Genomic DNA, 13,520 nt, shown 5'->3' on the forward strand with positions numbered 1-13,520 from the left:
GGTGAGCCACATTGCACATCTATTTAAGCTTCTCAAACACATTTCTTTCTTAGATCAAGAAACTCGCTTTATTTCTTTGAACCCAATGCTTTCCTAAACTTATTTTTCCTGAGAATTCTTATTCATTTCCTACAGGCCCGCTGATAAAAAATTTGGACCCCACCTTGCTATTTGTCCTCAGTTAAACAACTGTCCTGAGTGCTCTGAGAACAGCCCTGGGGCCAGACAGCACTTTGTGCAAGGAGTAAAGCTCAGTAATTCGAAGGGGAGAGATTCCTTTGGCCTAACTAACAGGAAACAAAGGCAGGTGTTTTTTTATCTTTGGTGGGCTCCTTTTCTTTTTGGCTACTCCAAATTAATAGGTTTAAAACATTACTTTTAGTTGAATTTCTTTCCACTAAACTTGCCACCAGAAAGGGAGAAAATGATGGCTTTTAATAATGGTTATAAAGGGACAGATGGTTAGGTCAAGCGAGGACCGCGGCTGCACCGGCAAAGCCTGCAAGGACTCATTCCTTAGTCCTTAACGGCTGGCAGCTCTCACTAGGTGCTCCCTTCATCCCTAACCCTCCTGTCTTCCCAGCCCTGCTTCCCCTGTCAGAAATTTCTCATGAGTTTTCAAAAAGCAGACCTCGAGGTTTCTTTGTCACTGATATTTGAGTGAACGTAGAAACCCCACCACAGACCTCTGCTTGGGAGAACAGCCGGACCCAGCCTCCTGGCGGTTGTTCAGAACCACAGAGAAGGGGCAGGGACCAGCAGGCGGGAAGGCCACTCTTCACAATGGGGATAACCGAGGCTCAGGCTGATGTCACAGATAGAACCATTGTTCTCTTTCCCGCTCATCCCGGGCCCTCCTGTGGGCCCGACTTGTTCCCATTATTGGACATGGGTTTGAAGAGGCAGAGCCATCATGCTGAGTGTGCGAGGGATGGACAGGTATCCTCAGTCGCCTCTCCTGGCTTGCTCAGGCAAGGCATCCCACCCCCTGACAAGCCGAGGCCTCCAGGCTAGTGTCTCCGGGGCAAAGATTGGGCGGGAGGGCTCCATCTTGCTAGGAGGACCGGAGGAGCTCAGCTCATTCTACCTGGTTCAACCAGATACGAGAACAAGGCAACCAACAAGTAATGTCCACAAAACTGAGATTCTGGGACGCAGGATTGGGGCAGGTCTAGGGTGGCCCCGGCACAGGCTTTTGCGGTCTTCCTTCTCTGTGGCTTCAGTGGCTGCCTGGTCAAACCTTCCCACTCTGGACTCTTGCTTCCTTGATCACTTTGCCTCCTGTTTCTTTGATTCTATGTCTTAAACGTGTCTCGCATCTGTCCACTTCTCTCTGTTTCTGCGGCCTCTGCCAGCGTTCAGTCCCCATCGTCTCTTGCCTGGACAAGGTCAGCTACACTGCCATTCTTCACTGCACAACCAGACTGACCTTAAAACGTCACTCATCTGCCCGGAACCCTTGGGTGGGTTCTCACTGGTCAAAGGCCAGATTTCACAATCTTCACAGTGACCCACCGGTCCTGATGTTCTGTGGCCCCTGCCCCTCGTCTGCTGGCCCCTGCTCACTGAGGTCGGTCCTGCCGCTGCCGCTCAGTTTTGAGCGGGGCTGGCTTCATGGCTCGGTGACCAGTGCTGCCATGCAGGGTCCTGCCCTCTGAAAGGGGGCCTCTGCTTGGGGTCTAATGCTCTGTGATTGCCATCTTGCAGTTCTTAGTAATTATCTTTTTTGCAGGGGCCATGTATAGTTTGTGGGATCTCAGTTCCCTGATCAGGGATTGAACCTGGGCTACGATAGTGAAAGCCTGGAACCCTAACCACTAGGCGACAAGGGAACTCCCAGTAATTATCTCAGAATTTGTTTAACAAGTGAAGTTAGATGGGACAACGGAGCACACCATCTGCACCGGCCTTAGAGCCTCAGTTCTCCTCTGGTCCTGCCGCCTCCCTGCTCCCTGGACCCCCGTCCCACCTGCCCTCCCCTTCCTGCCTATGGCCACGGCCTCCCTCTGCCAGGAGCTGTGATCGGGAACACTGGCAGGCCCACATTCTGCTGGCGCCCTTCACCCTGGGCAGGGCTGTAGGAGGGTTGGAGACAGACACCTGATGTGATGTCATTTCCGCCCAGGCTGGCAGCCCCACAGCTCTTGAAATCACTGGATCCAGGTGTCCATCCTGTCCTGGGACAGAGGCTGCAGTTCTTTGGGGAGCCCCCCCCCCCCCCGTCTGTTGTGGGCAGGGGAGGGGAGACTGCCCTACCCCTGGCTGGGGGCTTGCATTTTTGTCTGTACTGGGTTTAGCAGATTACATAGTCAACTCGGCCTCTGAGGTTCTCTGGGCCGCTGCCCAGACCGCGCTCTCCATGGGTGGTTCTTTCTCATCCTTCAGGTCTCAGCTCACAGCTCACCTCCTTGGGTCATCCTGCCCTGCTCCTCCTGTCCCGAGGACATCACACCTATTGTCCTCTGATGTCTTCACATCACATTGAAGAAACTGCTTGAGACACAGAGCTTACACATTTCTTAGTGTAATCCATGCACGCCTTTAAAGCAATCATTCGCACAGAGGGGACTCCAGGGAGGCAAGGTGAGTGGGAAAATGTTCATGGTTCTGAGCTGACTGATGGGCCTGATTTCCCTCCCCGGCCTCTTACTTGCCATTGCCTCTTCTGCATTCTCTGACTCCTCGCATGGACATAAGGAAGGTTCTGGCAATCCCTTATCTCAAGGAAAAAAAAAAGAGTGATTCCCTTTCTCTGTTTCTGTTCAGTCACCCTCTCTTCACCTGGGAAGAAAGCTGGAAGGACTTGAGAAAATGTACTAAGAAGTCCTTTGTTTTAAAAAGAGCAGAACAAGGCTGCTCGATATTTCCCCCAATTTTCATTTATTAAAAATCTGACCCCAGCTCCTCTTGAGTTCAATATGGACAATGGAGAGGCTTGGAGTCATCCTAGAATCTAGCATGCATCAAGCAGGAGGTCCTTTTGAAGCACATCAGGGTGTAGCCTGGGCACTGCTTAACCAGGAAGTCACTGGCCCTAGTGCATAAGCAGGACGTGGAAGCCCCCTACTGCATGAGCTGATGCCTGCTTATTTGGTGTTATGAACCAAATGTCTGTGTTTCCCCCAAATTTATATGTTGAGGCCCTAACTTCATGTGTGATGGTGTTTGGAGACGGGACCTTTGGGTGGTAATTAGGGTTAGATGAGGACACGAGGGGGGGGTCCCAGGTGGCACGAGTGGTAAAGAGCATGCCTGCCACTGCAAGAGACATAAGATGCCAGTTCAATCCCTGGGTTCGATTCCTGGGTCAGGAAGATCCCTTGGGGGAGGGCATGGCAACCCACTCCAGTATTCTGGCCTGGAGAATCCCCATGGACAGAGGAGCCCGGTGGGCTACAGTCCATGGGGTCACAAAGGGTTGGACATGACTGAAGTGACTTAGCAGGCATGTGCTAGGACAGGAAGGTGGGGCCTTAGTCTGATGAAATTAGTGCTCTTATAAGAAAAGACACTGGAGGAAACTCCCTGGTGGTCCAGTGGTTAGGACTCAGTGCTTCCACTGCCACAGCCCTGGTTCAGTCCCTGGCTGGGGTTGAGGAAGACACTGGAGGATTCCCTCCCTCTTCCTCCTTCTCTCCCTCAGTTCCTCCCTCTGTGGGTGTGTGTGTGTGGGTGTGTGTGGGTGTGTGTACAAGAAGGCGGCTTTCTGCAAGCCCGGAAGAGTACTCTTTCCAGAGTCCCCCTCCAAGCACTGACTTGGCCAGCACTATGATATTGGACTTCTCAGTGCTCCAGAACTGTGAGAAAATTAGTTTCTGTTCTTAGACCTCCCAGTTTACAGGATTTTGTGAGGTCAGCCTGAACAGACTAAGGCTGTCGGGTATCAGGGAGGCGCCCTGGAGTGGTGGGGCGAGGGTACATGGGAACTTGGGGCAGTGGCTAGTCACCACTTGGTACAGAAATATTTCAGTCTATTTAACAATTGGAACAAGTAGACTGTGATGGCCCAGTACTGCTCATGGAGAGAACATTACAGAAGAGGCAGACAATGTACAAAATAAGGAAAATAAACAGTGTGTCAATGGTTTTATGTGCTGTGAAGAAAAAAAAAGGCAGAGGAGAGGGTTAGGAGGCTCCATGGAAGAGGAGTAAAGAGAAGGAAACAGCATGTTCCCTCCATTGAAGGGCACTTTTCGGAAGTGACACGCTACACTTAAAGCCTGTTGCTCAAACTTAGTCACTCGGCCACACCTGGCTGCATGAGAAGATGAGAAATACAGACGTCATTCTGAAAAGCCATGTGCTCAGCCGTTGTAGGAAGTGAGGTTCCAGGACTGTAGATGCAAAGACTGGATATCAGGGAACAACCAGCCACAGCATGGGAAAAACATGATTGTGTGGGAAGATAATTTTCACAGATATGTCAGGAGAACACTCTCCCTGGGTCTCTCACATTTGTGGGTGTCCCATAAGCAGAGGCACCGGCTGCCTTCCTTCTGGACTCTCTTCACAAAGATGTTCGTAGAGCGAATAGTCTTAGAGAGAGACTGTGTTTCCCCACAGAACAAAGTACAGGAGTGCTGAGTGTCCAGTGTAATAAGAATAAGGTTTCCTCTTGCAGAAGAAGTCAGGACCTAGGGACCATCATAAAATACTTGGGTTCCCTAACTGCAAAGTTCCTCCCCTGTAACGCAACCCACTGCAGGCTCAGGAACCACCTGGCCCTCTTTACACTGACCTATGGGAGGAACTGGGGGTCAGGAAACCCCATTAAGATGTGTATTTATTTAGTCATTCCCACGAATAGAAAGAAAATGGTAGCTTTATAATAAAGAATCTGGCGGATACCACATTTACAAGAGGATAAATGACACAACCAGTAATGGGACAACTTGACATCGTGTTCAGTTCAGTTCAGTCACTCAGTCGTGTCCGACTCTTTGCAACCCCATGGACTGCAGCACGCCAGGCCTCCCTGTCCATCACCAACTCCCAGAGCTTGCTCAAACTCGTGTCCATCGAGTTGGTGATGCCATTCAACCATCTCATCCAACCATCTCATCCTTAGTCCTTCCTTCCAATGAATATCCAGGACTGATTTCCTTTAGGATTGACTGGTTGGATCTCCTTGCAGTCCAAGGGACTCTCAAGCGTCTTCTCCAACACCATAGTTCAACAGTGTGTCCTTAATGTAACACCCTGAGAAGAACAAAACCCACAGCTTTTTTCTTTTGAAAAAACATAGCTTGATTCTAGTCATGAGGAAAAACCAATCCAAATCAAGGAATATGCCATAAAAATATTAGCATCATGAAATACAGAAAAGGGTGGGAGAATTCTTCTCAACCACAGGGGGTAGTTCACCACAGACTGGTAATAAAGACCCTGGCTCACTGTGAAGGAGCGGAGGCTGGAGCCATTGAAAGGCATTGCATCGGTGTTTCCGTTTAGTGCCTCCGTCAGCAGTGACTCCTTGGAGGCTGCCTCAGCTACCTGTGCCAACGCATCCTGGGAGTTGCTGGGCAAATGGATGGACAGCACTTCAGTCCTAACCTGCAGGGTCCCCCCACCTACAGGGCCTCCTGCTCTCTATAGGCACTGGTTTCAGCCTCTCCTTCAAACCCAGCCTCACCAGGGGCCGAGTCACCCAAACCTCAAGTCTGGCTTTCGGGAACCAGCCACCGGCCTAGAAACGTGTCACTGTGAGAAGGAAGGAAAGGGAAAGATAACTGGAGGCCTGGGGTCCAGGCAGCCTCTCCCCTCTCTCTCTCCAGAAAACAGAGGGCTCCCCTTTCCTCACTCTGATCCTTTCTCACTCTTATTCTCTGTTCAGGAGAACTTGAGTCTGTGGCTAACCCTTGAGATCCAGAATGAGTCAGACATGGGTTTGGAGTCTGGACTCTCCATCTACCGAAGGAGAATCATAATGCACCTTCCTCCCGGGAGTGAGGGTCCATGCGATAACTCACAGTGGGGCATGAGAGAGTCGGAGGTGAGGGTCCACTGTTTTCCCCAGGAACATCTGGACAAGGTCAGAGGTGGATGGCTCCATCCCTGGCGCCTCTCGGACCACTCTGGGAGGTTTCCAGCCACACGGCAGGAGAGATGGGCCTCCAGATGCCCTGGGATGCTGCGATGGTGCAGGGGTGGGGTGGGTGGTGCAGGCTGAGGGAGGGGGGCTGGGGCTCCACTCGAATAAACTTCACACCTAAGATCAGTCCAGGCAGAAGACTCCGGGAATTTCCTACCACCTTCACTGCAGATGTCCTATTTATAAAGCTGAGTCACAGCAGCCGCTGTTTCACAGTCACTCAACATGTGGAGACAGGAAATGAGGGGCACACCCAGAAACAGGGCCTCACCCACCCACAGGCAGGGGACACCCTGAGTCCAGCCTGGCTGTCCCGCTCTTAAAAGCACCTTGACAGGCTCTGGGCATTTGTGTTTCTGGACCAGCTTTCTTTCTCTCATCGCATTGACCCCCTTTCTGGCTTCTTTGCTCCAATGTAGCCTGCTCTGTTTCAGGGTTATAAACTTCCACAGAAAGTCTGGCATCTTCATGGCTCGCTTAAAAGCTGTGCCAGGCCCTTCTGGGAGGTGGGGGGCCCTCCATCTCCCTCCAAGACCCAAGGGATCAGGCATGTGAGCAGATCTAACAGTGCCTGTCTGCTTCTCCGCATGATCACATGGGCCCGAGTGCCTCTGCCCATCCCAGTCTCTGTGTGAAAAAAGCAAGTCCTCCTAGGAGTGATTCCTTTAGTTCAGGGATGTGGACGCCTGGGGTACAGACTTCATCAAAGGCAGCAAAGGAGCAAAAGGGAGCCAAGTTCAGCTAAGACCAGCAGCACTTGCCTGCCCATCAGCCCGTCCTGGGGAAGCCCCGGAAGGAGGGTCTGGAGGGGTACCCTCCTCACCTCCCCACGTTTCAGCCACTCCACCAGCAACTGAAATCAAGGTCACCGATCACGGCTGTGAACAAGGCCTGGCCATCCTGACCCCAGCAATCCCGTCAAATGCTGGGCAAACATACTTCCCCGCCCCACAGGTGTGCAGAGAAGTTTCCAAACCAAAGCAACCTTCATAGTCAGCCACAGTTACTCATCAAACAGGCATACCATGCATGGTCAAAACATTCTTACCTCCTGACCCTCCTTCAATAAACTTCTGCTCAGGACCAAGTGTGGGAACCCCCAGCTCAGTGAGCCTTGTGGATCCAGCTCTGACTCCTGGGAGTTCTGGGGATGTGGGAGGTTCAGACTTGGGGGTTCTCAAGGCCCAAGGCTTTGGAAGTTAGGGTCCCAGCAGCGCAGGTGACAAGGGCTGCCTGGGCTGGACTGGGAGGGGCCCGGGTGCTCACACCCATCGCCCAGCTGCTCCAGCTCCTCCGCCATCCCCACGTCAGGTGACCAAAGGACCCTAGGGTTTCTCTGGGTGGCCCAGCCGGATAGCGGGGCTGTGTCCTCCTGCTCTTCTTGACATGAAGCTTCTCTTACTGTCCCTGAGACTTCTCCAGACAAACCCCTCACCCCATCAATGTCCCCTTCAAAAGTCTTTCCTTCTTCTCTGTCTTCTTCCTCCTCCTCTCCAAATCCCTCCCTCTCTCTTTTGATAGCAGCCCCTCTCTTCCCCTTTCCTGTTATCAGAGAATGTTAAGCCACTCTTTCTCCCATCACAGTGGTCAGTGGCCTGACTACAAGTCTCTGAAGCCACGGAGACCCTGGATGTTCACATCACAGACGCCTGGCCCCTCCCTGGAGGAGGAAGCATTTTCCACTCCTTCCTCTGAATCACACCCACAACCCTCACCACCCACCTACCACAGAGATTAAATATGGTGGCTGCTTCTTTACTGTAGCAGTGGAAACATAGAATGTCAACTTAGACAAAAGAAAGGTTGAAACAAATGAGAACTGACAAGTTTCAGGAAGTTTGCCAGGCACAAATCACCTTGCACAAATTAACAGCATCTCTCCCCACCCACAGTAGCTGCTAGGAAATATTACTGAAAAGATACCATTCACCACAGCAACGGGAATTATAAAATACATAGGGGTTAACCAAGAATACACAAAACTTCTACACAAAACTTTTTAAAAAAATTCTAATAAAGGAAACAAAATGATCTAAATAAGAAGAGCATATTCCATGCTTTTGGGCTGTATGGCCTAATAGAGGATGACTTATCTTAGATGACTCTGTAAAGACCTAATTGAATTCATGATTAATCTATAAATTCAGCTGAATCTCACTCAAAGTTCCAGTTGGACTTCTTTTTGAGGAATAATAAATAACTTTCAAAAAGAAGGGCAAAGAAGAGAGACTTGCTCAAACACACTGCACATCCATACTAGTACAGCATGGCACCGGCTCAGGGACAGACAGACCAGTGGGACAGAATGGAAAACACTGCAATGTTCCCATGGGTTGTGTTTGAACATATACATATCAAGTTTCCCTGGGGGCTCAGACAGTAAAGAATCTGCCTGCAATGTGGGAGACCTGGGTTCGATCCCTGGGTTGGGAAGATCCCCTGGAGGAGGGCATGGCAACCCACTCCAATATTCTTGCCTGGAGAATCCCTATGGACAGAGGAGCCTGGCGGGCTACAATCCATGGGGTCGCAAAAGAGTTGGACACAACTTAATGACTAAAATCAATGACTGTCTAGCTTATGCTATAGTAGCAAACAAGTCCTGATATCTTGATAATTGCTGAATCTAAAGTAATGTGTATAGCAGGTTTGACAACACTATCATCTCTCCTTTCTTATGTTTGAAATTTTCCATGTTAAAAGTTTTCTTATTTTAATCTCTATGGCTTAAAACAACAAAAATTTGTTTCTTGATCCTACTATACACCCATCATGGATCAGTCAGGTCTCTTCCCACTCTGTCCTCGCCGAGAGGCACAGACTAGTGAGCACCTGCCGTCTGCTCACATGGCAGAGGAAGAGAGCCGTGTGGGGCCGTGTGATGGTAGTGAAAGATTTCGCCTGGAAGTCAAATATATCTCACTATTGACGTTTCATTGATAAAACAAGTCACACGGCCACACTTGACTTTTGTGACTCAGGAAAATACGACCCACCTATATGCTCAGTAGGAGACCTGGAAATATTTGGCGAACAGCATAAATGATTACCACGGCTCTGAAGACATGAGTCTAGAAATTAAAGGCCAAAACGTACTGTGATACACAACAGTTTTTATCGAAGAATTTCAACACCCCCTACCCAAATGCTCAGCTTTCTCACATATGATAAAACACTCAACATTATACCAAGATTGGGAGATCCACAATGGCAGGGACAGTTTGTCTTTACCTTTCTAACCCAGAGCACCTGTTTTGTCTTTACCAGGTGCTAAATTCAGGTTTACTGAACTGAGGAGACCCTGGAGACAAGCAGTGTGAACTACCAGGCTACTACGCTTGCTCTTTGGACGGAAAGCAATGACAAACCTAGACAGTGTATTAAAAACCAGAGACATCACTTTGCAAACAAAGGTCCACATAGTCAAAGCTATGGTTTTTTAGTCATATACAGATGTGAGAGTTGGACCATAAAGAAGGCCAAACACCAAAGAATTGATGCTTTTGAACTGTGGTGCTGGAGAAGACTCTTGAGGGACCCTTGGACAGCTAGAAGAACAAACCAGTCAATTCTAAATGAAATCAGTCCTGAATATATATTGGTAGGACTGAAGCTGAAGCTCCAGTACTTTGGCTACCTGATGTGAGGAGCCGACTCATTGGAAAAGACCCTCATGCTGGGAAAGATTGAAGGCAGAAGAAAGGGACAACAGAGGATAAGATGGTTGGATGGCATCTCTGACTCAATGGGCATGAGTCTGAACAGACTTCAGGAGATAGTGAAGGACAGGGGAGCCTGGTGTGCTGCAGTCCATGGGGTCGCAAAGAGACACGACTAAGTGACAAATCAACACCACCATGGTTGATCTCTCTTGGTCAAGAGCCCTGAGCTTGAACTCACTTATGCCAGGGACTCCAGAAGGGAACCTTGGGATCACGCCACCCAAAGGCATGCATCTTACAGGTGAGAAAACTGAACCTCAGAGAAAGTAACCTAAGTAAGGATTTCTATTTTCTGGAAGTGTCTATGGCCAGCAGTGTGCCCTGCAGTTTGCTGCGGTTTGCTTCAAAAGTGTTCGGATGGAACAGAGCTAGGGAAACCCCTTCTCCCAATCTCCAGCCTCCCTCCAACTTCTTTTTCAGTCGGCGCAACCTTTAGAACCAATCACTCATATATCCTCTGCCCCTGGAGCAGCCAACACCTTTTTTTGAGCTTAGCTCTTATTTCCACTCAACCATGAGCTCTCAGATTCAACAGAATTATTCCACAGAGGTGGAGGCCGCAGTCAACCACCCAATCAACACGCATCTGTGGGATTCCCACACCTACCTTTTTCCTGGGTGTCTGTTTCAACTGCGGTGATGTGACTCTCGAGGGCCTGGGCCACTTTTTCTGAGAACTGGCTAAGGAGAAGCACGAGGTCCCTGAGCATCTCCTGAGGATGCAAAACCAGCACTGTGGCTGCACCATCTTCCAGGATGTGCAGAAGCTGTTTCCAAGATGAGTGGGGTAAAACTCTGGACGCTATGAAAGCCATCAAGCTCGCAGAGAAGAACCTGAACCAGGCCTTTTGGGTCTGCATGTCCTGGTCCTGACTGTGCAGACTCCCAGCTCTGGCTTCCTGGAGAGCTGCTGCCTAGATGAGCAGGTGAAACTTATCAAGCAGATGGGCAGCCACCTGACTAACCTCCCAGGCTGGCTGGTCCTCAGGTGGGGCTGGATGAGGACCTCTTTGAAAGGCTTGCCCCCAAGCATGACTAGGAGCCTCTGGAGCCCAGCAGCCTTTGAGGAACCCCTCTGCATCCCCCCTGGTGTCAGGGTTTCTGCCTGAGCGTCTCTCTGTAGCCCCTGGGCAGCTTTTTAACCACCCTGGAGCCCTCTCCCAAGTCCTGCACTAAATGAAAACAATTTTTTAAAAAGTCTATGTGGCCTAAATCCCTTTGCCTTAGCATTCTTCAAAATGCTTGTGGCTGAACAGACTTTGCAAGCCTGGTCTGGTGCTCTCTGTATGCCATACTGTATCCAGCCATCCTGTCAATTGCCACATGTTCAGCAAAAGTAAAATTAACAGAGAGTTGTTTGTACACTGCAGGCAATTCTGCCTGCTATTCCACTCAGTGAAGGGATACAAATCCGCTGTTCCCAGTGGGTCTTGGTTACTGCCTCCTGCCTCCTCCTTACCGTGCAAGAACTGACCAGGTTTAGTGAAGCTCTAGCGCAGTCCTAGACACAGGCCAACCCCTCTCCTGGGGCTCCACTGAAGAGACAATATTCTGTCCCAACACCTTAGTGAGGAATGGTGTCATGGGCTCTATTGTGGCACTTCCGATTGCTTTCCAAGGGTCATCTGGGCCATTCTTCCAGTCCCGAGAGCCTGAGCCTGGGTGTGCTGGCTCTGCGGTGATCACTGCCAGCACAGCGGGCAGGCTGCCAGGAAAGAAGCCATGCAGATCAGCACGTGTGTTCAATGGCCCCCTCTTGCTGCGGCATCTTAAGGGCAGGGGAGTGTGGAGAGAATGAAAACTTGAACAAACCTATACATCACTGGACTATAAAAAATCATTAAAATATCGAGGGATTTGAAGGTTTAATGACCCAGCAAAGATGGAAAATACAGTTAAATGCAGATCGCAGTCATTAAAAATGCGTTTTGCACGCCACATTTACCTCCCATGAAAATGGGGCAGGGTGGGGGCAGGAATACACTTAGGGTGAGATTGCCACAGCTCTCTGAGACGGCGGGTCAGAAAAGTGAGTCACAGTTCTCACTGAGTGCCCAGTGGGGTCAAAGCTCTCAGGTGCTCGGGTGGTCTTCCCGTGGAGGCTGGTGGCTCTGTCACCATTTAAAGCTGCAGCCAATCCACCACTGCAGAGCCTTCTGAACTGTGCAAGACGCAGGAAGCTCTCTCTTGAGAGAACTCCCCGCACAGGGAAAGATGCCAGGAGGGTGCTGGCTTGGCAGAAGCATCAGGAAGTAAGGCAGCTGGAGAAATGTATGTGACAAGAAACAGGAGCAACTGGGAGCAACTTCCTAGAGAGAACAAGTTAGTCTCCGACCACAGCATGTTTCTTTTCTCTGACCAGACCTTCCTTTCTGTGTTAGTTTGTTAGGGTTACTGTAACAAAGCACCAGAGACTTGGTGGCTTAACCAAAATGACTTTATTTTCTCACTGTAATGGAGGCTAGAAGTCGAAGATCAAGGTGCCGGCAGGCTTAGTTTCCTCTGAGGCGTCTCTCCTTTGCTTGCAGACGGCCACCTTTTCCCTCTGCCTTCACACCCCTTCCCTCCTCCTGTTTCCAGATCTCTTCTTATAAGGACACCAGTCATTACCGTATCAGGGCCCACCCTAAAGACCTCATTTTAACTTAATTATCTCTTTAAAGCCCCAGTTTCCAAATCAGTCACATTCTAAGGTACTGGGGTTTAGGACTTCAACATATAAGTTTGGGGGGGCACAAGCCAAACCAAAAGAGTTGTTAAATGATTATAACACCTTCAAAAGGAGGCCTGGGGAGGGGCTGCTTTGTTTTATAGAGAAAAGCAAATGTTCATAATGTGTGGAGCGGCTTCTGCCTTTCTAAGTTTTTGACTCCAGTGATACAGGGTGAACGTGTTAGCTGCTCAGTCGTGTCCGACTCTTTGCAACCCCATGGACTGTAGCCCACCAGGCTCCCCTGTCCATGGAATTCTCCAGGCAAGAAACTGGAGTGGGTTGCCACTCCCTTCTCCAGGTGATCTTCCGGACCCAGGGATTGAACTCTGGTATCCTGCATTGGTAGGTGGGTTCATCACAAGCACCACCTGGGAAGTCCTCAGAACATATAGTTAAGTGAACAAAAACAAGTAATGCTTGCTTTATAATACACGAAAGTATATTACCATTTGGAAAAAGGGGGGTGGGTGGGTAGGTATGTATGTTAAAAAAAAAATTCTTGGAAGAATGAAAAAAAAAAGAGGGAGTCCTAAAGACCCCCTTTAATGCTAAAGATAGTGTGACTAAAATGTGAAGTCCTGACCTCTGCAAGTGGGAGCAAAGGGACCAGCACCCTGGCCTGTCCCTCCACCCAGTTCAGGTGAGTGTGAGGAGGAAGCTGCGGGACTGTCTGTCCTGTATAGCACCCAAGACGGGTGCTTCAAAGAGATTTTCTCCTTTTAATTGTTTACAGTTTCGCTTTGAGATAGGTATTTTTATTACCTTCATTCATAGATAAGGAAAGGAGAGCCAAGAGCAGTTAAGCAACTTGATCAAACCCATAAAGCAAGTTGCCAAAAATAGGGCTGTACACCCTGGCCTCGGGATTCCAGCCACTGCCTCCCTCTCTGGTTGGATGCCGGCTGAAGCTCCTGGGCCCTGGCCACAGGGAGGTCACGCTTCCTTAGGGACCTGGTTTCTGCCTCCTCCTTCACACCCTCCCAGAGTGGGCCAC

The sequence above is a fragment of the Odocoileus virginianus genome, chromosome 6 (genome assembly GCF_023699985.2).
Source record: "Odocoileus virginianus isolate 20LAN1187 ecotype Illinois chromosome 6, Ovbor_1.2, whole genome shotgun sequence".
Classification (NCBI taxonomy): Eukaryota; Metazoa; Chordata; class Mammalia; order Artiodactyla; family Cervidae; genus Odocoileus; species Odocoileus virginianus.